At 53.1% G+C, this 26,147-nt stretch overlaps 1 protein-coding gene across 18 annotated transcripts in view; it reads left to right on the top strand.

The window, feature by feature from the left end:
- PCBP3 (poly(rC) binding protein 3) overlaps positions 1-26,147 on the top strand; it is a 245,679-nt gene that overhangs the window by 139,742 nt on the left and 79,790 nt on the right. For 7 of the 18 annotated variants that reach the window (XM_072738938.1, XM_072738934.1, XM_072738930.1 and 4 more), the window contains one exon: positions 20,251-20,338. The exons of the other annotated variants lie outside the window; for them this stretch is intronic. The gene's annotated coding sequence lies outside the window, so the exon portion shown is untranslated. The remainder of the gene's footprint in view (positions 1-20,250; positions 20,339-26,147) is intronic. 18 annotated transcript variants of the gene reach the window in all.

The raw sequence follows: 26,147 nt of genomic DNA, 5'->3' as shown, positions 1-26,147 counted from the left end.
TGGGGAGCAGCAGCAGAGGAAAAAGGACAGGGGTGCAGACGAGGTGGGGGGTTGGACACCATGACGGATGCACGTACGGGAGCAGAAATAGAGATTCGGACTGCGCTTGGTGAGCGGGTTATGGTTCCGACAGGCTGGAGAGCGGGATTCAGGAGGAAAGGTGACAGGAGAACTAGGCAGGGGCAGGTGGTACAGAGCCCGGCTGGGAGTGTGGGGTGACCCCAAACATCAGAAGAACCCCTGAAGGAGAGAGGGGACGGCCCCAGTTACCTATTGCTCTGTAAAATCACCCCCAAAGTTAGCGATTTAAGGCACCACATAGTGTCTCTCCTTGCTTGGCCAGTTCTCGACTCTAGTTGTCTGAAGCCTCGAGTGGTGGACACTCAGGACGGCTCATGTTCATGACCGCGGTTGATGCCGGGGGCGGGTGGGGTTCAGCATCGCATCTCGTGACTCTTCACCAAGCCCTGGCTCCCGAGGAGTTTCTCCTTTGTTTTCTTTTCTTTTTTTTTCTTTTTTTTTCTCTTCTTTGTTTTTTTGAGTCAGCTTCTGCTCAGGGGTGAGGTATAGTTCTAGGTTTATTTATGTATTTGCCTACGACTGTCTAATTGCTCCACCGTCATTTGTTGAAAAGACTGTCCTTCCTACATTTCACTGGCTTTGCATCTTTTTTTTTTCTTTAAAAAAAAAAAAAAGATTTTATTTTTTATTTGAGAGAACACAAGCAGCAGGGAGGGGGGTGAAAGGGAGAGGGAGAAGCAGACCCCATACTCAGCAGGAGCTGAGGACTAGTCCTCAGGGGCTTAGTCCTCCATCCCAGGACCCCAAGATAATGACCTGAGCCAAAGGCAGATGCTTAACTGACTGAGACACTCAGGCACCTCCCGATTTTGCACCTTTGTCCAAAATCAGTTGACTCTTACGGGTCTGTCTCTGGATTCTGTGTTCTGTTCCATTGATCTGTGTGCTTATCCCTCTAGCAACTTCATACATCCCTGATTATGGCTGTATAGTAAGTCCTAAAATCAAGTGATCTCGGGGATCCCTGGGTGGCGCAGCGGTTTGGCGCCTGCCTTTGACCCAGGGCGCAATCCTGGAGACCCGGGATCGAATCCCACGTTGGGCTTCTGTTGCATGGAGCCTGCTTCTCCCTCTGCCTGGGTCTCTGCCTCTCTCTCTCTCTCTCTCTCTCTATGACTATCATAAATTAAAAAAAAATAAAAAAAAATTTAAAAAAATCAAGTGATCTCTTCTGCTTTGTTTCTTTAAAATTGTTTTACTTATTCTAGTTTCTTTGCCTTTTCATGTACATATTAGAATTATCTATATCTAAAAAGTATTGTTGGGGTTTTGGTAGGAAATGCATTTAACTTACTATTTGGGGAGGATTGACATTTTTTACTGTGTTGCCTCTTCCATTCTTTGATCATGATGTGTCCCTACAGTATTTGGATCTTTGATTTGTTTCATCAGTTTTTATAGATTTTAAGCATATTAAGTACTGTGTATGGTTGTTAGATTTACATCCAAGTGTTTCGTTTTTTAAGTGATTATAAATGGTGTTGTATTTTTACTTTGTTTCCTGTTTTTTAATAATAAATTTATTTTTTATTGGTGTTCAATTTGCCAACATACAGAATAACACCCAGTGCTCATCCCGTCAAGTGCCCCCCTCAGTGCCCATCACCCATTCCCCCCCACCCCCCGCCCTCCTCCCCTTCCACCACCCCTAGTTCGTTTCCCAGAGTTAGGAGTCTTCCATATTCTGTCTCCCTTTCTGATATTTCCCACTCATTTTTTCTCCTTTCCCCTTTATTCCCTTTCACTATTTTTTATATTCCCCAAATGAATGAGACCATATGTTTGTCCTCCAATTGACTTACTTCACTCAGCATAACACCCCCCAGTTCCATCCACGTCAAAGCAAATGGTGGGTATTTGTCGTTTCTAATGGCTGAGGAATATCCCATTGTGTACATAAACCACATTTACTTTGTTTCTATATATTCATTGCTTGTCTATAGAGATACAACTTTTATTTATTTATTTATTTGTTTGTTTATTTAGTATTTATTTTTGTTTTTTTGGTGTTTTTTTACAACTGACTTTTAAATGTTGATCTTGTATTCTGTGACATTTATAGCTCACTTAGTGGTTCTAGGAGACTTTTTTTGTAGATTCCATGGGATTTTCTATATGGACTATCCTGTTCATCTTCAAATAGGGACAGTTTGATTTCTTCTTTTCCAATCTGTATGTCTTTTATTTCCTTTTCTTGCCTTATTGCATTGACTAGGGCTACACTGGTATGTTGAGTAAGAGGGAGGAGCATGGACATCTTGCCTTTTGCTCATCCTGGGGGAGGGACCCATCAAGTCTTTCACTGTTAAGTATGATGTTAACTCTGTTTTGTGGATGCTCTTTTCAAATTGGAGTTCTCTGTTTCTAGTTTGCTTTGTTTCTAGTTTTTGTCACAAATAGGTATTGACTTTTGTCAAATGCTTCTCGTACATGAATTGCTGTAATTGTGAATTTTTTTCTTTAACCTGTTAATGTGATGGATTACATTGATTGATTTCTGGATGTTGAACGGTTTTGCATCCCTGGTATAAATCCTGCATTGTCATGGTATTTATATTTATATTTAATTTATATTAAATATATATTTATATTTATATATCACTGGATTACATTCACTTGTATTTTGTTGAGAATTTTTACATCCCTGTTCATGAAGAACATTGCCCTGTAGTTCTCTTTCTGGGTTCTATCTTTGTCTGAGTTTATTATTAGGGTAATATTAACCTCTTGAAATGAGCTAGATGGAATTAACGCCCTTGTCTTCTTTTGTCTGGAACAGATTATGTAGAATTGGTGTTAGTTTCTCTAAACATTTGATGGAATTCTCCAGTAACATCGCTAGCTCTGAAGATTCCTTTCTCAGGGGCGTTTTTAAGCCAAGTTCAATTTCTTTAATAGTATAGGGTTATCCACATAATCTATTTCATAGTGGGTGACTTAGGGTAGTTTGTAGTTTTCAAGGAACTGCTGTGTTTCACCTGAGTTGTCAAATTTGTGTGTGTAGAGTGGCTTGTAGTATTCCCTTATCATCCTCTTACTATCTGTGAAACCTGCAGTGACGGCCCTGGTGGCATTTTTAATATTGGTAATTTGTGTCTTTTCTGTTTTTTGTCAGCCTAGCTAGAGGTCTGTCAATTTCATTGAGCTTTTCAAAGAACCAGATTTTTGTTTCATTTATTTTCTCCGTTGTTTTTCTGTTTCTAATTCCGTTGACTTCTACTTTTATAGTTATTATTTCAACCCTTCTCTTTGATTTGGGGTTGATTTGCTCTTTTCTCTAGTTTCTTAACTAGAGATCTCTTAAGGTGAGATCTTAGTGTACAGATTTGGGGCCTTTTATCTTTTCCAATGTAAGCATTTAGTCCTAAAATTTTCTTCTCAGTGCTCCTTTAGCAGCATGCCACACGTTTGGATATACTGTTATTTCCATTTTCATTCGGTTTGGTGTATATTTCAAATTTCACTTGACGTTTCTTCTGTGGCTCATGAATTACTCACAAGTGTGTTGTCAGATTTCCATTATTTAGGAACATTCCTCTTATTTTTCTGTTATTGATTTCTAGCTTAATTGTAATCAGAGAATGCACTCTGTGTGATTTTAATTCTTTTAAATGTGTCAGGGTTTATTTCATGGCCCAGGATACAGTCTATATTGGAGAATATTCCTTGCTTGTAAAGAACGTGTGCTGCACCGTTGTCCACTAGGATTCTGCAAATGTCAGACACGGCCTTTTGATGGGTGGTGTTAAATTCTTCTAAGTTGCTGGTGATTTTCTGTCTACCTGTTCTACGGGTTGTTGGGAGAAGAGTGTTAAAGTCTCCAAATATAATTTTGGATTTGTCTCTTTCCCCATTAATTCTGTCAGTTTTTGCCTCATATATTTTGTGTCTTTGGCCCAAAGCAATTTAGGATTGCTTGCTTTTTGATAGAAAGACTTCTTAAAAATCATTATTTTTATTTTATTTTTTATATTTACTTTCCTTCTTTGTCTTTGCTTATTACTGTCTATGCTCAGAAGTCTGCTGTATCTGGTATTAATGTAGGTGTCCCTGATTTTTTAAAAAATAATGTTTACCTTTGCATATAGTTGGGACCTATTTTTTCTTTATTCTGCTAATCTCTATTAATTGGTGTATTTCGATGATAATATGATATTTAAATGATATGCGATATCGCCATTTATATGATAACGTGATAATTATTGCTATGTTGAGAATTTATAGGACTTAAAACTCGTTTTATTGTTTTCTGTTTACTCCTTCTGCCTCCCTTTAGATTACTTGACCATTTTGTCAGAATTCCATTTGCTGTATCTATACTGTTTTTCAGTGTATGTCTTCGTACAGATTTTTCAGTGGTTCCTTAGGTATTATGCTGCGCATGTTAACATGGTCCCTTAGCATCATGTGGTGTCGGTATTTACTAGTTTGAGTAAATAACAGAGGCTTTGCCTGCATTCCGATCACTTTACCTTCTCCGTCATACAATCGTCGTCTTAACTATTGAACTGATACCCACATTCCGTGGTGTTGTCTCCTTCAGATGCCTCAAATAATTTAGATGACTCAAGAGGAGAAAGACAATCTACCATATTTACACATATTTCTACTTTGTGTTGTTTTTCCTTCATTCCTGACTTTCCATACCTCTTTCTGTTACGCCTGCTTTCTGTTTGAAAACTCCCTTCAGTCGCTATTTTATGATAGGCTTGTTGGTGACAAATTCTTGTTTTTTTTTTTTTTTTTCTTTTTAAAATTGAGAAGGTGACCTTCGTGCCCGAGAGACTGTTTTCACTGGGTGTAGAATTCTGGGCTGACAGTTCTTACTTTCAGCACGTGACGGGAAATGTCGCGCATCTGCTTTCTGGCGTCTGTAGTTTCCGACGAGAAACCCACTGTCATTGCAACCATTGCCCTATGTCAGTATTTCTGTCCGGTTGCTTTCCAGAATTTTTCTCTTTTCAGTATTCCAAAGGTCTCGGTGTGGATTTCTTCAGGGATTTGCAAACCTTCCTGAATCTGTACATGTTTGTCTTTCATCAAATTTGGAAATTTTTCAGCCATTCATGTCTGCAGATACCTTTTCAGCTCTTTTTCCCCCACTTCTGAGACTTGGATATCACAAACATCAAATGACCTAACCATTTATTTTTCATTTTCTTTCCACTGTTATTCAGTTTGGCCATTCCCATTGTTCTGTCTTCCAGGTTCATTGCTTCTTTCCTCTGTCATCGCCCTCTGTTATCGTGTCCATCTACAGGGTTTTTTTTTTTTAATTTTTATTATTATTATTTATTTATGTAGTCATACAGAGAGAGAGAGAGAGAGAGAGGCAGAGACACAGGCAGAGGGAGAAGCAGGCTCCATGCACCGGGAGCCCGACGTGGGATTCGATCCCGGGTCTCCAGGATCGCGCCCTGGGCCAAAGGCAAGCGCCAAACCACTGCGCCACCCAGGGATCCCCATCTACAGGGTTTTTATTTGAGTTTCTGCATTTTCGGTTCTACATTTCCCATCTGGCTCTCCTTTTTACCCCCTATTTCTTTGCTGAGATCTTTTTTCCCCATTTGTTTTAAGCCTGTAGACATTGCTCGTTGAAGCTTTTTATTATTAGGGCTGCTTTAAAATCCCTGTCAGATCCTTCCAACATCTGTGTCGTTTCCGTGCTAGCTTCTCTGGATTATCTCCTCTTATTCAAGTGGAGATTTTCCGGGTTTGGGTCTGAGGAGCTTTGGTTGCTTGTCTCCTGCACATTGCGTATCCCGTCATGAGGCCCTGATTCGACGGTCCGGGGAGGGGGCGCGGCGTGCAGCCCCGCACTGAGCTCCTCTGGCCTGGACAAGGACAACCACAGGACAGCACCACCTGCCCCGCCCCGGCCCTGTCCCTCATCGTCTCTCTCCCGTCTCGTTGCTCTTTGGCTCCCTGCTCCCCCAGAAACCGGCCCCGTTGTGCTGGGTTGGGGCTGACCGGCTCCCGCTCTGCTCCACTGGCAGCAGGGAAAGGCAGGCGCCGTGTGGCACCCGTCCCCCTTGATGTGCTTCGTGATCCCGCGCGAGGGTGAGAGTTCTGCTCCCTCGGGCCCCACTCGCGATCGCCAGGGTCCTTGCAGGAGGAGGCAGAGGCAGATTCGCCCCGACGCAGAGAAGGCCAGGTGAAGCCGGGGCAGGGGGCGACGAGCGGTCATGCAGCTGCTGGAAGCTGAGGAGGAGGGGCCAGGTGCCCCCATGTGCCTGCTGCCACCGCGCCGTGGGCTCAGGAGCACGTGGACTCCTGCTTTCCGCGCCGTGAGGGAAGAAGCTCTACCTCGGGGGCTTGCGGTCTTGTCCTCGGCCGGTGGCGATTCGTTGCAGGAGCCGCAGGAAACTGCACGGTTCTCGTAGAATTCTCTTCCCTTGCTTTGCTTTATTTTTATTCCTTCCATGAATGTTTTCTTCAGCTCCTAAGCGTGGCTGTAACAGCTTTTCCAGACCCCGTCTCTGTATTCCAACAGGGGGCCACTTTGGAGACTACCTGTCAGTTCTATTTTTTTCCTGTTTCTTTGCGTGCTGGGTCATTGTGGTTAGTGTCCTGACCGTCGTGCGGTCACGCTGTGGGCCTGTGGGTTCCGTCTCGGCCTCACCTGCTGGGCCGCTGTAACAAGCCACCGCGCCCGGGCTCACCCTGCAGAGGTCTGTTCCCCCGTGTGCTGGAGGCCGAAGGCGTCCGCGGGCTTGGTTTCGGCGAGGCCTCCCCTCCAGACTCACAGATGACTGTCTTCTCCCTGTGACCTCAGTGTGTTCCTGTGGGGAGAGACGGAGGCAGGGAGAGCGGGCGGGGGGCCGGTGTGGGCCGTGGGTGCTGCCCTCGTCCCCTTTCAGGGGCACTAACCCCGTCCCGTCAGGGCCCCACCCCGTGACCCCGTTTCACCTTGATCTCCTCCCGAGAGGCCGCAGCTCCAAATGTCACTCTGGGGGTCAGGGCTTCAGTGTTTGGGTGTGGAGGGGGTGCAGTCCACCCTATAGCAGTCCCATTTCCTACAGCAGTGGGAGGTGGTTTCTCCTAACAGGCCACCCTTGCTGGCGTCACATTGTGAGCCTGCGCCTCCTGGGTGGCTGCAGCTGGAACCGTGTAGCCTTGCACACGTGCAGTCCAGGCCCCCCTCCCCGTAGCCTTGCACACGTGCAGTCCAGGCCCCCCTCCCCGTAGCCTTGCACACGTGCAGTCCAGCACCATGCACCCCCGTATGTGGGCAGAGCATGTGTGCAGAGCTTGGGGCTCCCCCTCGTGGCTCTCCTGTCCAGGATTTCCCCTCAGTTACCAGCTGCTGTTGTCCTTAGTCCCTGAGGCCAGGAGGCTGGGACACTCCTGGCGGGCCAGCTGCCCCCAGGCCGAAAGCCACAGCAAGCGGGGAGTTTGCCCAGCGCAGGGCCCTTCAAGGGACTTGCTGCTGCTGGTGCTCTCGTGACCTCGGGCAGTTGTCTCTCGGTTCCGTGCAGGGCGCCTGCCGTCCGTGGGGGAAGGTGGGCGGAAGCCACGGGCTCCTGGCCAAAGGGGCTCGGGGCCTGGGCCGAGCCGCCGGCGCCCGAGGGTTAGGAGAGTGCGTCCGCCTGACTCGGGGATGGCCTCCCGCCACTTTGAGCAGCCGAGACACCAAGCCAGTCCTGCGTCTCCGAGGGCCTCTGCTGAGCCCCTGAGGCCGGAGGAGGGACGGGAGTGGGCGTGGACGGAGGTGGCCGTGTGCCCGCTCTGCGCACCGCACGCCCGTGGCTCCCCGCGCCCTCCGACCCTCTCACGGCTCCTGTGGCTTGACGTTCTCTCTTCCAGGGTTTGCTCGGCAGGTGCGGGGCCCCCAGGGCGTGCAGGGGCCACTGCAGGGACCCGGGACTGTGGCTGTGCGGTGACGAGGCCGACGCCTAAGGGAGGCTCCGCGGCGGTGGGCTGTGCTGGCGGGGAGGCTGCCGTGGGCCCCGTGAGGCCTCCAGACCCTTGGTGCGCTGAGCCCGAAAGCCGGGGTGTGGGCAGAGCCGCTGTGCAGGGGCGCAGGAGCCGGACGGGGCGCCGGCGTGCCGCAGGGAGCTGAGAGCGTGGGCACTCCCTCCGGAGTGGCACATGGAAGCCTTGTCCACACCCGCGTTAAACAGAAGGTACAATCCATTCCTCCGGGCGCTGTCCGCCACATGAGGAGGACGCTGCAGTGGGAGCCGAGGGAGAGGCCTGCCCTAGTGAGCATCCGGACGCCCAGGCCGTAGCCCAGGAGCCGTCTGGAGGGGCCCCGACCTGCAGGACCTGCACCTGCCCCTGGGGACCCGAGGGTGCTCCTTGGCCCCCACGCCCTCCAGGCGCTTTGCTGCAGCCGCACGGTTTGTGTCTGCACCTCAGGGACCATGTCCCCACCCGGGGGGGTCTCCCAGGACATTGTGATTTATGGTAAGAAATACATATGTGGTCCTTGTCCCTATTCGTGGCCATGCGAGGCAGGAGCTTGCGGCCCCGGCCCTCTGACCCCTGGGGACAGGACCGCAGCTGGGGGCTCAACTAATCGCCAGTGGCCCAGAGTTCCTCCACCGGACCCGTGCACCGCGGCCTCCCTGGAAACCCTACAGGACTGGGGTTTGGGGGGCTTCCAGGTTGGAGAAGACGTGGAGCTGAGGGGAGAGTGGCCTCCTGACGCACAGGCCCCGGGTCCTGCACTGCTCTTCCTCTGGCCGTCCCTGCGCCGCTATGCTAAGCCGGCGATCGGTGAGTAGAATGTTTTTCTGAGCTCTGTGAGCTGCTTTAGCAAATTTCTTTTTCTTTTTTGTTTTTAAGATCTTATTTATTCATGAAAAACAGAGAGAGAGAGAGAGAGAGGCAGAGACACAGGCAGAGGGAGAAGCAGGCTCCATGCAGGGAGCCCAATGCGGGACTCGATCCCAGGACCGCAGGATCACACCCTGGGCCGAAGGCAGATGCTCAACCGCTGAGCCCCCCAGGCGTCCCTCTAGCAAATTTCTTGAACCTGAGGCTGGGGTCGTGGGCACCTCTGCAGCTGGCGGCCGGCTCTTGAGACTGGCATGTGAGGCGGGGAGGGCAGTCTCGAATAACTGGGCTCCCAAGCTGCGGGATCTGACGCCGGGTCCAGGCAGGCGGGTCAGACGGGAGTCGGGCTGTAGGACACCCAGCTTGGTGTGGGAGCCCTGCCCTGGAGCTGCTGTCGGCATCCGGGCTTCCCTGCCCCCCGGCCCCCCCAGGCTAACCTCCTCCCCGTCGCCACCCCGAGGTGCGAGCTGAAGCAGCGACGAGACGCCGGGTCCAGTTCAGGGCTGACGTGGGGTCCGGGCCACCTGCCCATGCAGCTGATCGGAGCCCTTGCTCCTGCTCGGGCCCAGGGCCAAGTGTGACTGGCCGTAGGTCGTGGGGGACCCGGTGAAGCCTGCGTGAAGCCGTGCGTGGTCACATACTGACTTCCTGTCCCGGGAGTGCAGCAGGAGCTACTTCCTAGGGTGACACGTTCTCTGTTGCGGAAGGTGTGGTCTTGCCCCGGACCCGGAGCCCGAGCCGTCTGCGCTGTGTCGCGTCCGTGGGACTGGCCAGGGCCTCTGCGCGGCGGCTTCCCACCCCAGCGTCCTCCAGCAGCTGTGCACCTTGGGTTGACAAACACCACTCTGTGCTCTGCGGCTTCCACTCTGTCCCTTGTTGCCTCCGCAAAGGGCTCGCCAGGACACGCTGGCCGGACCCCGGCACCTTCCACCCCTTCCACTTGCCCACCCCGTTACGTCTGGCTCTTCTTGGAACATCCAGGGGATGCACTTGCCATGCTGGTCACGGGTCTGATTCCTGCCACTAAAGGCTCCTTCGCTCCCCTGGAAGGTAGCCTGTCCTCTGGGGGCCGCTGCCCCAGAGCACCCCCAACAGTGCTCAGAGGCCAACCCGTGCCCCTTCCCCAGGACAGATCCCAGTGGCTGCACCACTTCCTCCACCCTGTCCCCTGCTGCCCGGTCAGGCTGTCCCTCCGGCTGGCCTGGAGTTGTCTTCAGGCCGGGGTGGCTCCGGGCGACTCGGGTGAGACTCAGGGTTCAGGGGACTCTGTTTCCTGAGGGGAGCGGAGAAAGGGCAGATTCCCCTGGCGGACGCGCTCCCTGTCCCAGGGGGACCGTGGGCTGCAGGTGAAGATCCGGCCTGAGCAAGCTTCCTGCTGGGCTGGGGGTGAGCCCAGCCCTGAGACTCAGCCACACACGGCCGGGCCTCCCTCAGCTGCTCCTCGGGGAGCCCCGCGGGGGCTGTGACAGGACCGTGTGGCTGGTGGTCCGGGGGACGCTGCGTGCTGCCAGGACCCCCGGGGACCCTGCACCGTGAGCCAGAGCCTGGCCGTGCTCTGCGCCATGCAGTCGTGGTGGCACCTGCGGCGCTGCCCTCGCAGCCTGAACCAGCTGCAGACCACACGCAGCGGGCGGCCCGTGTGCCCGTGACCTGGAACAGCAGAGATGGGCTGCGGCTGCGCTGCTCCCCGAAACCCCGGTGGTCCAGGGCCCCAGTGTCTGAAGGCCTGCGGCGGGGCCGTGGAGCTCTGCTGCCGCCCAGTGGTGAGGATGTGGCTCGTGGGGTCCGCTCGCTCCTTTCCTCCAGGCTCTCCCGCACCGTCTCCCGCACTGTCCCCCGCACTGTCCCCCGCACTGTCCCCCGCACTGTCCCCAGCACTGTCCCCGGCACCATCCCCTGCACTATCTCCTGCACCGTCCACCCAACCATCTCCCGCACCGTCTCCTGCACCGTCCCCTGCACTGTCTCCTGCACCGTCTCTGGCACCATCCCCGGCACTGTCCCTTGCACCGTCCCCTGTACCATCCCCTGCACTGTCCCAGCACTTTCCCCGGCACCATCCCCTGCACTATCTCCTGCATCGTCTCCTCACCGTCCCCGTCACCGTCCCCGTCACCGTCTCCCACACCGTCCCCTGCACCGTCCCCGGCACTTTCCCCGGCACCATCCCCTGAACTATCTCCTGCACCGTCCACCCAACCGTCTCCCGCACCGTCTCCCTCACCGTCCCCGGCACTGTCCCCTGCACCGTCCCCTGCACCATCCCCTGCACCGTCCCGGCACTTTCCCCAGCACCAACCCCTGCACTATCTCCTGCACCGTCTCCCACACCGTCTCCCTCACCGTCCCCGGCACTGTCCCCTGCACTGTCGTCTCCTGCACCGTCTCCTGTACCGTCTCTGGCACCGTCCCCGGCACCGTCCCCGGCACCGTCCCCGGCACCGTCCCCTGCACCGTCTCCCGCACCGTCCCCTGCACTGTCCCCTGCACCATCTCCCGCACCCTCCCCGGCACCGTCCCCTGCACCGTCTCCCGCACCGTCCCCGGCACCGTCCCCTGCACCACCTCCGGCACCGTCTCCAGCTCCAGGGGTTGGAAGTACGTCTGGCCCAATTACCGAGTTGGTGCCCTCCCACCGCCCGTCGGAAACACGCATGTACTTAGGCTCCCCAGAGCTTGGCTACTAACAGCCCACTGTGGACCAGAAGCCTTACTGATGACAGCAGTTGATTAACACGCATCGTGTGTCTATACTGCGTTCTGCAGTGAGGCGACGTGGGGAAAAGAAACACCATGAAGAAAGCCCTGAGGAAGAGGAAGCGCACTTACGGCCCGGCCATGCTTATCCAGAGCGTAGGTTCACGTCAACTGCTTACGAGGGGGATTGGATGTCAGCACCTACGTCAGCGTCGTCCTGCGTGATACAAAACACCATAGATGTTACGTGCGCCGCTGACACTAGACATCAGAACGGAAAGGAAATGTGAAAAATACACTCTTGAGTGTTTATAGGTTCATCCAGCATTGGGACCGCCTTACGGTGGCCGAGCGGGACGACCACATCGCCTCACAGAGGCCTGGCCCCAAGGCCAATGAGCGATCGCTACAAAATGTTTATGGCATCAAGTATTGCAGCCGTATTCATGATTGTTGCCTTGAAAACATCGTTGAATTTCTTAAAAAACCACCGACCTGTGACGAGAGGCATGCTGCATGGAAATGGAATTCTTTGAAAGCAAGTTATTTAAAAAGTTATGAAACGAAAAGAAAACCAACGCGTTATTATATGCCAAGTATGACTCACGTCTTGCCTGCGTAAGGGATAGACTCTCCACTTCCGTGGGCCTTGCCCGGGACGTCTCACATAGGATGGGGATGGGGAGGGCCATGGAGGGAGATGGGGATGGGATGGGATGGGATGGGATGGGATGGGATGGGATGGGAGCGTCTCACGGTCCCTGCTGACCCGTGGACAGGTTTGCACACGAGGTTTGCACACAGCAGATACGTTTATTACCTGTATGGCCTGCGGATGACTCACCAGTCACTAGGCAGGAGTGGATCCTCATGCAAGACCTCATCCGCGTCGTGTCCCAGGTGACAGCTGAGGAGGAGGAGGACGGGGGTCCTGCTGTCTCGGGGCTGGAGGGTGTGGAGGGAGGCGGCACACGCAGTGTACCTGGTGTAACTTTGCAGAAATACCGTGTTACTTTCTCTGAATTTTTTGCTTTTCCATTCCTCGGCACCAGTCCTCCTCCTGCTGTGTGCTTAGGTCCAGTGCCCGTGTCATAGAAGCCTCCACGTCCTACAATACGTCAAAGCATGGGGCACCTGGGGGGCTCAGTCGGTGAAGCACCTGCCTTCGGCTCCGGTCATGATCTCGGGGTCCTGGGCTCGAGCCCCTCCTGCTGCTCCCTCTCCCTCCGCCCGTGCTCCCTTTCTCACTCTGCTGTCAAATAAATAAAAATCTTTTTAAAAAATAAATAAGACTGAAATTTAAAAAAAAAAAAAAAAAGGCAAAAGCAGTGTCGAAGAATTGGAACTTTCCTGCCGGAACGTGGTAGTGAGCTGTCGGTTGTTCGGCCCCGCTCCTTCCGCATCCTTCTCCGCGTCGCGCGGCCCTGGCCCGGGAGTCTCCTCCCCGCTGGATCATCATCTCTCCTCCCCCCCGGGGTGGTGTCCGTTAGCTCTGGAATTTCTCCCACATCCGGACCCTCAGACCCTTCCCCCCTCACCTGTTTGTGCCGTATCCACACGCTCACTGGCGACTTCCTGATTGGCTCTGTCGTAAATCCACGTAGTCCCGCTCAACCCCTGGGCCGTTTTCTCCAGCAGGAACTCGAGTTTCAGGCTCCACGGTTTTCACAGCTTTTTCTATAACCACGGGGGCCCCTCCAGCGGTGTGATCCTTCCAGGCTTCCGTGACGACACTGTCTTTCGTGGGGTCCCCTTCCGTAGCGTGGACAGTCCTTTCCCTAGAGCGCTGTGCGGATGAGCCTGACGGTCCTCCGGTCTGGAGGCTAAGTCAGAGACACTGTTTGGGGCCTGGAGACCACTGGGGCGCCTTTGGTGTTGAATCATGGGGATCCGGGTGGCTGGGATATTGTCTGGTATCCGAAAAACGTTAAACAGCAGCCCCTAGCTTCACAGGCAGAGCATCCATGGACCTGATCCAGAAACCTGGGTTCTCCTCTGGGCCTCCCTGTACAGCCAGAGGACGGGCAGCCGGTGGTTATCTCTGGAATGGACTCGTGAGCTGGCGAGGACACACGGAGCCTGTACGGGCCACGGGGGAAGTCAACGTGGGAGCCCGGGGAGGAACGAGCCACCGCCCGCCCGGGCCCTGCTCGTGTCTGGCCCACCCGGGGGCCTGGAGCTTCCATCTCCATGCATTTGGGCTGATCTAGACAAGGGATGGGGCTTGGGGCTACCGGAAGTGGGGGCCAGTCACGGGGGCAGCCACCTGGGCGCACGGCCGTGAGAAGCGAACCCACAGACACGGAGGGTCACGGTGCACCAAATGCCATCCCGGCCTGCATGTCGGTGTGGGCCACCCTCCCAGGAAGGTCCCCCCCTGAGCAGGCCCTCACTGAGCTGCTGACCGGCAGTCGGTACCTGTTACACAAAGAGTGTCCTCGACTGGCAGTGCCCCAGGAGAGGGGCCACCTGGTGCCACCTGTTAGCCATCGGACTAGGAGGTCAGGCGTGGGAGCCAACAGTCTCCTCTTGGAGACCAGGAGGCTGACGCGGTGCGTGTGAGAACGCCGGGGAGGGGCCCACCTGAACGCTGCTCACAGGGCCTTTCAGTTCCGGGCAGGCCTTTGACCCTTGCTGAGGATGGCAGCAGCCTTCCTGCCCCCACTCCTCGCCCAGTAGGCTTGAGGCGCACGTGTCGGGCTCGGGCTATGGCCACCCTGAATGCCCGACCTGCCGACCATGGAGACCGCCCGCTGAGCCTGCCCCTGGCATCACATCCAGGGCCCCCCCCGGCCCTCATGGCAGGGCTGGTGGCCCTTGGGTCCCTCCCCGCCTGGCAGGGCATCGGGCCGGAACAGCCCTTCCCAGCCGTGCCAGCGCCTCACCCGCCCTCCCAGTTTTCACAGTGTCTGTTGACCACGGAGTGCATCCTGCAGCAGAAGGGGCAGCCCCAGGCTCCTGGCCACCGTGTTCCCAGGCCTTGCTGCCAGACGGGACTGTCCCTCCCCCCCCCTGCCCCCGCACAGCAAGGAGGGGCACGTGCAGGCCGGAGGACCGTGTGAGGGCCGTGTGCACCCACAGCGTCCCGTGCCCCCCCCCCAGCGGGCACAATTGTGAACGATGATGCTTCTCCAGGTTAAGACGGCCTAACTGGCCTCAGCCAACCTGGGAGGGGGTGATAGCGCCGATGGGGCGCGGCGAAGCCGGGGAGTAGGGCCGCAGGACACAGGACGGGCATAGAGCCCCAGGGAAACGTGTGGGGTCCTCCTCCCTGACGGTCTCTGAGACTCTCCCTGTTCTAGGTGACGTTGGTGGTCCCAGGAGTCCGGGGCCAGGGATTCTGTAGAAGGTCCTTCTGTTGGGGTTTGCCTGCTGTGTGTCTCGGGGTTAGCTTGGGGCTACCAGTTGTCTTCAGGAAGAGCCCAGAGGCGAGGCGCCCGGGTCGTCCCCTCCAGGGCGTACACCCTCCACGTGGCTCCCGCTGCCGACGCCGAGCTGCGCCGCTGGCCCGGGTGCGTCTGTCGGGTTTCCCCGCTCCGCGTCTCGCTGGGCTCTTGCCGGGGGGTCGCTCTGTCCAGCCCTCACTTGAGGACCGAGCCAGAAGTACAGCTTTAACCCTTAACTTCTGCTGAATCTGTGCTCGTATCGTGTGCGAGATTAGAATCAGTCTTTCTTTCTTTCTTTCTTTCTTTCTTTCTTTCTTTCTTTCTTTCTTTTTTTTTTTTTTTTTACTTTTTGGCTTAAAACAAGCTGTGCCGGCACCTCTGCTAAGGGATCCCCTCAGCTCCCCAGTGACCCCCGCTTACCGTTGTGCTCCCTCCCGGCGCCGCGTGCGCGCCCTCCGGCTGGTTCCGCTGACCCCACGGCGCTGCTGTGCCAGTAGCACGGACGTTCAGGTCTCTTTCTGTCTCTGGGTGACGTGCCCCGGCTTTGTGAGGTTCCCCGGGAGTGCAGCGGGGCCGGGGTGGTGCACGGGGTCCACAGGGCCCTCGGGGTGCGGCCCTTCTTCCCACGTGCGGGCCACTCTGGCGCCCTGCCTCCGGGGTGCTCCCCGCTCCCCGTCTGCAGGGGCTGGGGGCCTTTGCGCCGTGGTGCGAGACTTCCAGCACCGGCCAGCCCAGCAGCCGCCCGCGGGGCCTCAGCGGGTGTGACGCTGCTGCCGGGGGTGATGGTGGCAGGAGCCTCCAGGCCCACGGCCCAGCGAGCTTGCGGCGTGTCCCGAGGAGCGCCACAGCTCTGCCATCTCCAGCACTTCCAGGTAGGACTTAGCCCCCACCGACTGGCCTCTGCCCCGCGTGCCCAGTGCACAAGGGGGCTGACAAGATGGTTTTAGGTTCGAGGCAAAGCCAGATGTCGCCTCTAGCTCCTGTCGCCTTGAGGCAAGCCCTGCCCACAACTGTGCCCTACACACGGGGATGTGAGCCCCCGAGCCCCCAGCGGGCAGGCGGCTGCAGAGCAGAGGCCAGGCCGGAGGAGGTCACACCGCAAGATCCAGGAGCAGACGGAGCAAAAGCAGAGTACGGGCCCGGTGCCACCTGGAAATACCACTTCCCTCGGTCGCTCCCCAGTTGATTACTGCCGGCAGGTTGAAGCACCCTCTTCCCCACCAAGGACCACCTTTCTGGCAACGCACTGCCTACGCGCCCTGCGGCCCGTCCCTCGGAGGCGATGGGATCAGTCATTGCTCTTGTCTCTGAGCAGCCACAGCTCACCCGTAAGCTCTTCCCGCGTCTCGTTTCTCCGTGGGTTTCGCTGTACAGTTACGTCGCCACCGCGTCCACAGCCACATGCTCCTGTGCACGCGCACACGTCCACCCACGCACCCAGAGCAGGTCCGGGCACTGCTCGAGGCCCGGGACCCGTGCGCCGGTGAGCCCTGTGGGATTGCAGGTGCCGTGGGATGCAGGAACTCTTCCTCACCAGCTGCACGCTTGGGAGCCTCGTGCTGATTGGAAAATCGTGAAATCTGTCTCCTTGACGGCGCGGGCTCTCTGCTCCGTGTTCTTGATTTTATTTTCAAGGCTGAATTGCTAGGGACGGGGCTGGTGTGGGCGAGCTTGTCCCCACCCGGGGCGGGGGCCAGTGTCACAGGCTGCAAGGCCGGCAGAGAGGCTCCTGGGTCGGAGATGCCGTAGGTTTTCTGGAAGAACGGCTCCTCAACTTCTATAAAGTGGTTACTTTTTGATGTTTTGTCTAGTTTTGTCATTGTTTGTGGGGGGGGGGGAGGATGTTTTTCCACGCCCCCCGCACCCCCCCGTCCGCATCCCTCGTTACTTCCCTCAAACACTTTAGACATTTCCAGGGAGGCTGATTAACTGCAATCAGGCTTCGGAACAGTCAGATTCTTGCTGTTTTTTGTTTTGTCCCTTGTTTCCCTTTATGTCCACAGCCTGCCTGTTCTCAGAGAGTCTCAGGGCACGAAGCCATATCTAGAGTTTTTCAACTCAATCGTGGAAGCAGAGGCTCACGTAGGCCTGTCATCAGATTTTTCAGATCAGGATCGCTTACTTGCAGCGAAGCATCACCAGTGGGGACGGCGCCGTGAAACTCTCACCTCCCTGCCTGGGCTTCGTCCCCCCAGGCTGTGTGGGCGGAGGGGCCTTTCTGAAAGGTGTAGGGGGCTGGCTGCCCGCGTGGGGCAGTGGCTTTTCACCAGCGCCAAGGCCTTCTCCTTAGTTCAGCTCGTCGCTTCTGCAAGAACACAGATGGCCCTGGGTAGTAGGAGATGCCTCAAGACGATGATGCGGGACGTGGGGGCCTTCAGGAGAGAGCTGAGTGTCCCCAGCAGTAAAGATCCGAAGTCCCCGAGGGGCTCCCCAGGGTTGTGAGACACAGTCTTACTGGACGGGAATGTGCTTCTCCCGGGGAAATATTTGCAAACCTCCGAGCCCTGCATTTCACAGGTGAGCAACTGGAGAGGGCATCTCTGGTGCCTGGGAGTGTCCCTGAGGCCAGGCAGCAGCCCTCAGCAGCCCTGTCCTCCCTTCAGTAGGATTTCAGAGGCAGGTCTGGGGATTAGAAGGGAAGTGGGAGTTAGAAGACGGGGCGGCTGGGATCCCTGGGTGGCGCAGCGGTTTAGCGCCTGCCTTTGGCCCAGGGCGCGATCCTGGAGACCCGGGATCGAATCCCACGTCGGGCTCCCGGTGCATGGAGCCTGCTTCTCCCTCTGCCTGTGTCTCTGCCTCTCTCTCTATCTCTCACTGTGTGACTATCATAAAAAAAATAAAAAGGAAAAAAAGAAGACGGGGCTGCTTGGACCGCGAGCCTCCCTTCCTTGGAGATGCCTCAGCCGAAGCAGTGGTGGAGGCAGGGCGGGGGGGCGGGGGGGCAGCCTTCATCAGGCAGGACAGCAAGGCTGCTCCAACAGAAGGGGCGTCGGCGTGGGGGCGGGCGTGGAATCTCATTTCACACGGAGGAGTCACTACACAGTGATGTTGGCAGAGAAACAGATCCAAGTGTGATTTTTCCTTATTTATTTTTTTAAAGATTTATTCATTCATTCATTCATTCATTCACCCATGGTAGACAGAGAGACAGAGAGAGGCAGAGACCCAGGCAGAGGGAGAAGCAGGCTCCATGCAGGGAGCCCGACACGGGACTCAATCCCGGGTCTCCAGGATCAGGCCCTGGGCCAAAAGCGGCGCTAAACCGCTGAGCCACCCTGGGACCCCGATTTTTCCTTATTTTAACCACTAACGTTACGGTACAATTATTGCCAAATCACTCACCACGAAACCGAATCTACAAGTAAACGCAGGGGAGGAAACAAAGCGAACGAGAGCAGGGCAGGCACCAGCCGTTAGCGGAGGGTCGGACGTGGCGCCCAGAACTGCCGACCCACACGAGGCGTGAGACGCGCGGGCCGTGAGCAGGGCCGCGCTCCGCAGTCTCATTCCTGTCACACCTGGAGGTGCAGACGGCTCCGCAGGGACATAAAGCAGGTCAGCAGGCTCTGCCTCCGGGAGCGAGGTGCCGAGCACAGCCCAAACCCCGGGGGCTCGTAAATACGAAGTTTAGTTTTGAGCCTTCCCAGGCAGCGGGATACGGTCACGTCCGGCTGCTGCAGGGTCGCGGGCTTCTGGTCCCCCACGGTCCGGGAAGGAATCTCGGGGCCCGGAGGGTCAAGCGAGAGCGTGTTCAGGGAGGGTGGGAGCAGAAACGGAGGACGCCCTGCAGAGTGAGGGGTCCTCGAGGGCTGCCGCCGAGGGTGTTTAGGGCCCGTGTTGTATCGAAAACCTGGCCGGGAGCTGTGGCCTCGAGGCCGCCGCCGTCTTGGTGTGAACGGGCACCGCCGCTAACCCCGGGAGGACTCCGTCTTCGACATCTGGTCGTTCCCGTGACGACGGCGTGGCCGCCAAGGAAACGTGCTCTCTGACGCCGGGGCCGGGTGGTCTGGCCGCTCCCTTAGCTCTTGCTCGCTCTGGCTCTGGCGTAGGACTCGGCCTGGCAGGGGGCCCCCCCGTGTCTCCCTGCCTGTACCTTGACGCTGTCTTCCCCGTTAGGGAATGGGACGCTGAGTGCTCTGGCTGCTTCCTGCTGCAATGGGGGCGACAGGCCGTACAGCCGTTAGAGTCCATCCAGGGGTCGGACCAGGGGCCTGTGATACGTGGCTGGGGCAGGGGCAGTGGGGGGTGACGACGGCAGGCGGTACGTGCATCAGCGTATGCAAAAGATAAGCACAGACCAACATCAAGCTCAAAATCATGATCACACCTACTAGATAAGATCCCCAAATACCAAGTCCCTCAAATACACCAGTGGATCTCTCGACCTCATTTAACTGATCACAAATGTCCCCATTCACTGGGACGCCTTGCAGGAGTTGTCTATAATGTTAACAACACGGGGGCAACCCGGGAGTCCCGCCAAGGAGGCGGCCCGGGCTATCGGGTCAGTTGCCCTGAAGCTCATCCCAAGCTGTCTGGCTTCTGCAAGCAGCAAAGATTCAAAGATAATCAGAACTGGGATTTAACATCCGTAAAGGTGAGTTAACTGAAACATAATTTCTCTCCATAATAACCCTCCTCTTTAGAGATAGCCAAGTGAAGACTGATTTGTTTGCAAAACGAGTCCCAATTTTAACAAACTTGTTTTCGTTTTAAAGATTTTACTTATTTATTGGAGAGAGAGAGAGAGTGAGCGAGACGGAGAGAGCACAAGAGGGGGAGGGGGAGAGGAGGGGCAGAGGGAGAAGCAGGCTCCCCACTGAGCAGGGAGCCCGACGTGGGACTCGATCCCAGGACCCTGGGATCATGACCTGAGCTGAAGGCAGACGCTTCACCGACCGAGCCACCCAGGCACCTAACAAACGTGTTTTAATTATTTACATATGCTCAGCAAGAATAGCAATTGTTTGTATAGATCTTTAACATTTGCTTTGCTGGAACTTTTAAAAAAATTTTTAAGATTTTTTTTTTTTTTATTTATTCACGAGAGACACAGAGAGAGAGGCAGAGACACAGGCAGAGGGAGAAGCAGGCTCCAGGCGGGGAGCCTGATACAGGACTCGAACCCGGGACCCCGGGGTCACAACGTGAGCTGAATGCAGACGCTCAACCACTGAGCCCCCCAGGAGCCCTTTTTATAAGAAATCTCTAGGTTGTACTTTTAGTACCTCTTTAGGCCAGAAGCGAAGCCAAGTAGTTGCCATGAGACGTGCCTGTCGATTTGAGCTGGTGAATTCCTTTTCAGGGTCTCCAGGTATCCTCAGTTTCCTGCACGTGCAAGGAAGTGACATTCTCTGCTCACCTGGCGAGGCCGCTGGGAACTCTGTAACCAGGTACATTTCCAAGGGGCTTCGTGGCTCCACATTTCGTAAAGTCAACCTTAGTCCCTTAAAGCCGTCTGGTCCTGAGTCTGTGCTTGTCTCGCTCAGATACGACATTGCAGTCAAGGCCTCGGTAAACTAACCAATGTTTTTAAGGGTGTCCCGAACGGATTCTTACGGAATTTGTGTAAATCACTATAATTGCCCTGGAAGAAAGAGTGGTTACTGGGACCTTTCTGAATTTGAGAGTGTTCGAGTAGAGAGAAAAGTTAAATGCCTCAGTTTGTTTACAAATGGACACTCTTTATCACGTTTCTGTAAGTCGTAGTTATCTTGAATTTTCTTAATCCGAAAGACCAAACATTAGAGAACCAGCAGTGTTTTAAACAGGTCACAAAACTATAGTCATTTGCTTATTAGCTCATTTAAGACCATGTTTCTAATCTTTGTTCAGTTTATTTTTTTTTTTAAGATTTATTTATTTATTTATTCATGATAGACACAGAGAGAGAGAGAGGCAGAGACACAGGAGGAGGGAGAAGCAGGCTCCATGCAGGGAGCCTGACGCGGGACTTGATCTCATGACTCCAGGATCACGCCCTGGGCCGAAGGCAGGCGCCAAACCGCTGCGCCACCCAGGGATCCCCTCTTTGTTCAGTTTAAATGCAACTTTAGTTAGTTCTAGAAACTCTTACCCATTTTAGTTAGTTTAGGATTTTAAGGATACCAAAAGCCTGTATTTTTTTTCCTAAAAGTCTTAACCAAAAGGAAACCATCAATTTAAGAAAACTCTTTTTTTTTTTTTTTAACTGAGAGAAAGTGGAATTTCAGTCTTCTACAGTGTACCTTTGAAATCATTCGTTTCAATCCTAGTCCCTCCTGACCACGTATGACATTCCTTTCCAGAGGTCTCCTTCACAATCTCCTGCAACTCTCCTGTGCATTTAGATTTTGCCCCAAGCCTTTTTTTTTCGCCCCAAACAACCAGTCTTATTTGGGACAGAATTACCTTCTTTTACCTTGAACAGAAATGCACTCATCACATCTCCCCTACACGTCGCCTGCTCTTCCACACAGAATTGCTCCCATTATTCCCAGGAGTCATAATTCCCCTTAGCAGAGTTCTCTGCCCTCTTAGAAACCTTAGCCTCCAAAAAAAAAAGAAAAAAATAATAATAAAAAAAAGAAAATAAATTTAAAAAAAAGAAAAAAATAATAAAAAAAAAAAAAGAAAAAGAAAAAGAAAGAAAGAAAGAAAGAAAAGAAACCTTAGCCTCCAGGGAAGACTAAGGAGCCACCAATTGTGACCTGTCGCACCAGAGCTCTTTATTTTTTTTATTATTTATTTATTTATTTATTTTATTTTATTATTATTTTTTTTTTACCAGAGCTCTTTAGACGGCGGTTTGAGGAATCCGTTCAGTACAAAGCATGGTCCCCAACAGATGTAAGCAGATTCCGTTTCTTTGCAATAAGAAGTCAAAAGCACAAGCCTGTGTCCAGTAGTCAAGGCTTTTAGTACTTTGTCCCGTTTGGAAAGGACCTAGGTGTCCAGTGAATTTAATCCCAATTTATTACCCAAGCAAAACTTTAAAGTTTCAGGTCACCAAAGACTCAAAGCTATCTTAACCATTATCCACGGAAGCTTTGAGACAGAAAATTAACCATCACTTTAAGTTATCTCTTTGCTAACAGATTGCATCGGAGATAACACGAGCTTATTTGACCTTCGGTAAATCTCGGTAGAATAAAAGCTTCACATTTAATGCTGCTAAGTTTAAAGACATGTTTTTCTTAATTAAACCAACAAACTTAAATTAATTCAAATACCAAATTATATTTCACCTGGATTCTCTTTTAGAAGTCAACCAGTTGGGGATCCCTGGGTGGCTCAGCGGTTTAGCGTCTGCCTTTGGCCCAGGGGGTGATCCTGGGGTCCCGGGATCGAGTCCCACGTCGGGCTCCCTGCATGGAGCCTGCTTCTCCCTCTGCCTGTGTCTCTGCCTCTCTCTGTGTGTCTCTCTGGAATAAATAAATAAAATCTTAAAAAAAAAAAAAAAAAAGAAATCAGTTGTTTCCCATTGTCAGTTTTTACCGGTGACACTGGTAGGGAAATCTGAAGGGAGCACCCAAGGTGGTGCAGAAACGGGAGGAGGAGGAGGAGGCGGGAGAGGCGCAGTGCTGCTAGCAGGCAGCAAAGAGGGCTCCCGGTCCTAAGCCTCGTCAGCTTGGACAGATGAGCAGATGCAGATTTTTTCTTCATTTATTTTCCCACCAAAGTGGAATTACGCAGTCCACATCACGCACGGTGGCCAGTCCTGCAATGAGAGAGTGGCCTAACACTCTAGGGCACCAGAAGGTCAGGCCAGCAGGAGTAGCCACCCTGACCTGCACCTGCGGCCCGACCCTCCCCCTCTTCTGGACTAGCACCGAATGAATGTTTAGGGGGCTCAGCCATCGTCTAGGGTGCAAACTGGTATCTAGGGATCTATGGGTAGGTTTGTGCTGCTTGTGGAGGCGGCTTCCCTGGGCTGTGACCTCCAGGGCCAGTCTCCGTCCTTTTACGTGTCTCAGACTCCCTGTGGTCATTCATAATGCCCCGGGGCAGGCTCAGAGCCCCGGATGCCCGGCCCATACGTGCGCTTCCCAGATGAGGCCTGCAATCAGGGGAATCCGGTCACGTGTATCTTCAGAGTTCCCATATGGAACCCTCATTTGTTTGTGTGCACCAGGCTCTGGTTAGCAAAAGCCCAATTAACGGTTTTGGTTTATTTTCAGCAGTAAAGTGCCTGAGCATCCTTTCCCCTAAATACTTGATGACCTATATCAGTAGATGAGGCCCTAGTACAAACATAGAGTTCCTGGAGAAAAGGAGAAGTCATTTGAGAAAAAAGTATGAAACCAGAGGGTAAGTGAAGGGTTACCTGGTTACTCTCTGGTTAGGATGGGGACAGTGTTCCCTTCCTACAAGGAGGGGAGATTGCCCGGGTCTTTCCCAGAAGCCTGTCACCTGAGTCTTAAGATCAGCGACCACACTTGTGGCTCTTACGTGAGCGGCGTGACCTGTACCCTCGCCCTTTCCTTATCAGTGGTGGAAGGAAGGGAGCAGGACCGCTGCACACAGGCCGGTGAAACTTCTTCCCACAGGAGACATTACACACACGGCCTGACCGCTCTCCGGGACGGGAGTGATAGGTAATACGGCCACTGCAGTTTGCACTCTGCTCACGGCGGCTTGCACCCTCCTTCCCCGTGAGGCAGACGACCGACAGCTCAGCGCATCCCCAGCCTGCGCTTAGTGAGCTCCCCATCTGCCTCCTGTCGCTCTGGAGCCCCGGGGTTCCAAAGCCGGAACGAAAGCTCCAGCCTCCCGCTCCCCCCACTTCCCGGCTGGAAGCAGTTTGGATATGGGGTGCCGTGGACTGAACTGTTCCCCCCCACCCCCCCAGTGTGGCCGTTCCTGGAGACCAGGCCTTGACGGGGGTTAAATGAGGTCATAGGGTGGCTGACCCGGGAGGACAGGTGGCTCGTGCGAAGAGACGAGGACACAGACAGGCACAGAGGGACAACCGTGCGAGAACTCGGGGAGAAGGTGGCCATTCCCACGCGCAGGAGAGAGGCCTGGGGGAGGGGGTGGCCGGAGCCCCCAGCCTGAGCTCGGCCGTCCAGCCCCAGCCCTGGGAGTAGCTAAGCTGGGGTCTGGGGGCTGCCCTGGCGGGGTCCGGAGACCCTTTGCGGGGATCTGTGAGGTCAGGAATGGCTGTTTCGCCGGCACTGAGCCATGCGTCCGACTTCTCGCTGTAGGACGCGCTCGGTTAAGGCCAAGTGACCCGGTGAACCAAACCTGGAGCCTTCAGCCCTGCGGGGACCCGCCTTCGTGACAACTCGGCTTTGGTGCACTCACCTGCTGGCCTGGGGGACTGCGGTGGAGACTGCGACTGGGTTACTTGATAGACATTTTCTCAGAAAAGACTGACATTAGCCCTTCTCTTCCGGGGGACTCCAACTGGTGGGGTTGTTGCCGCCGGTGACCTTTGACCTCTCAAGTAAAAGTTAGAATTTCCCCAAATTTATAGCTGCTGCCGTTCCCAGCTAAGACATAAGACTTTTCTGATGAACTCGGTGGTGATATTAACAAATGTGGATTTTTTTGATGTTGCGTAGGGAAGTATCTGGAGAGCCGCACGGTCGCTGGACCAGTGTCCTCCCAACGGCCCCTACGTGGTATCGTGGAAATCATGCAGGGGTAAAGGGTATACTCAAAATTTGGGGTGGACCGATGGCTTTTTACGTAGTTTCTCGTAGAGCTGAGGAGGCTCTTTGATGCGGTTTCCTCTGGGTTCAGATCGCCCTTCTCCACTCACTGCCCTTTAAGCGGTGGCCGCTTGAGCTTCGGTGTCCTGGCAAAGGAGAGCGACCCCAGTTACTGAGACGGCTGTGGACATAGCGCTCCCCGTCCAGCTGCGCGTCCGTGGGGGCCGGTGGGCTCCGCGCATTTCAGCCCGAACGAGCGCACCTAACGGGTTAGCGCAGAGGCAGGTGGGAGGACGCGGCTGTGTCTTCCCCGGCAGACGTACCGAGGGATGAAAATGTGGGCCTGTGCCACGGTCTCGGCAAGTTCTGGTTTGAGAAAATACAGTTAACTTGCGTGGGTTTGCTACTATTTTTAACTGAATTAACAAAATTATTTAAAATTAATAAAATAATTAATAATTAATAAAACATAACTAATATTATGTTAAATATCATGATGTTATATTATATTAAATTATATCAATTATACATTATATAATTATTATATATTATATTATTAATCATATTATAATTATATATTATATAATAATGTGTAATTATTATATAATTATATATTATATATAACATGTTATATATTATATATAACATATAATTTATATATAATATATAATATATAATATATAATAAAACTAATATTATATATAATGTATTAATATATAATATAATAATGTAATATGTAGCTATATAATTATGTATTATATAATTATAATATGTAATATATAATATAACATATAATATTACATAACATATATAACATATAATATAATTTATGCAGTGTAATTAATATATAATATATTAATAATATATAATATAATAATATAATAATATGTAATTATATACTTCTGTATTATATAATTATAACATATAATACATAACATAATATATAATATATATAATATAATGTATAATTAATATGTATAATATACTAATAACATATAGTATGATAATATATGTAATTATTATATAATTATTATAATTATTATATTAATATTAATATGATATTAAATGTTATATATTTAATATTATATTAATATTTAATATTAATGATTAATAAAATATTTAAAGTCGTAGTTTTCATTTCTAACAAGGTGAGTGATGATGGATACAACCCACATAAACAAAAGTACGTGGCTGGCGTCCCAGTGACTATTATGAGACCAAGGAAGTCTTGAGGCCAAGGGTGCTGAGGACGGCTCCCCCCCGCTGTGGGCACCGCGCTGCACCCCCGCGCTCCCAGGCCGCCTGGTCAGCCCCTTCTGTCCCTCCCGTTTGCGCTCACACCAGCCCACCCCCACACCCCCGGGGGTCTTTCTTGTCCCTTCTCAAATACAGCCTCTGCGAACGAGGCGTGCCCCCAGCTGCCCTTCACGCTCTGCCTGAAGCCCCAAGCTCCTCCGGAAACCGGAGCTCTGCTCCAGCACGCGGTAATGGTGCTGATGCTTGTGTGCTCCCTCGTCGTCCCAGCCTCTGCCGTCTTCCCTCCTGGCTCCCGGGGTGGTGGCCCCCC

Source organism: Vulpes vulpes, chromosome 15 (genome assembly GCF_048418805.1).
Source record: "Vulpes vulpes isolate BD-2025 chromosome 15, VulVul3, whole genome shotgun sequence".
Lineage (NCBI taxonomy): Eukaryota > Metazoa > Chordata > Mammalia > Carnivora > Canidae > Vulpes > Vulpes vulpes.
Note: the sequence above shows the minus strand (reverse complement) of the source record. Positions and strands in the feature narration are given on the sequence as shown.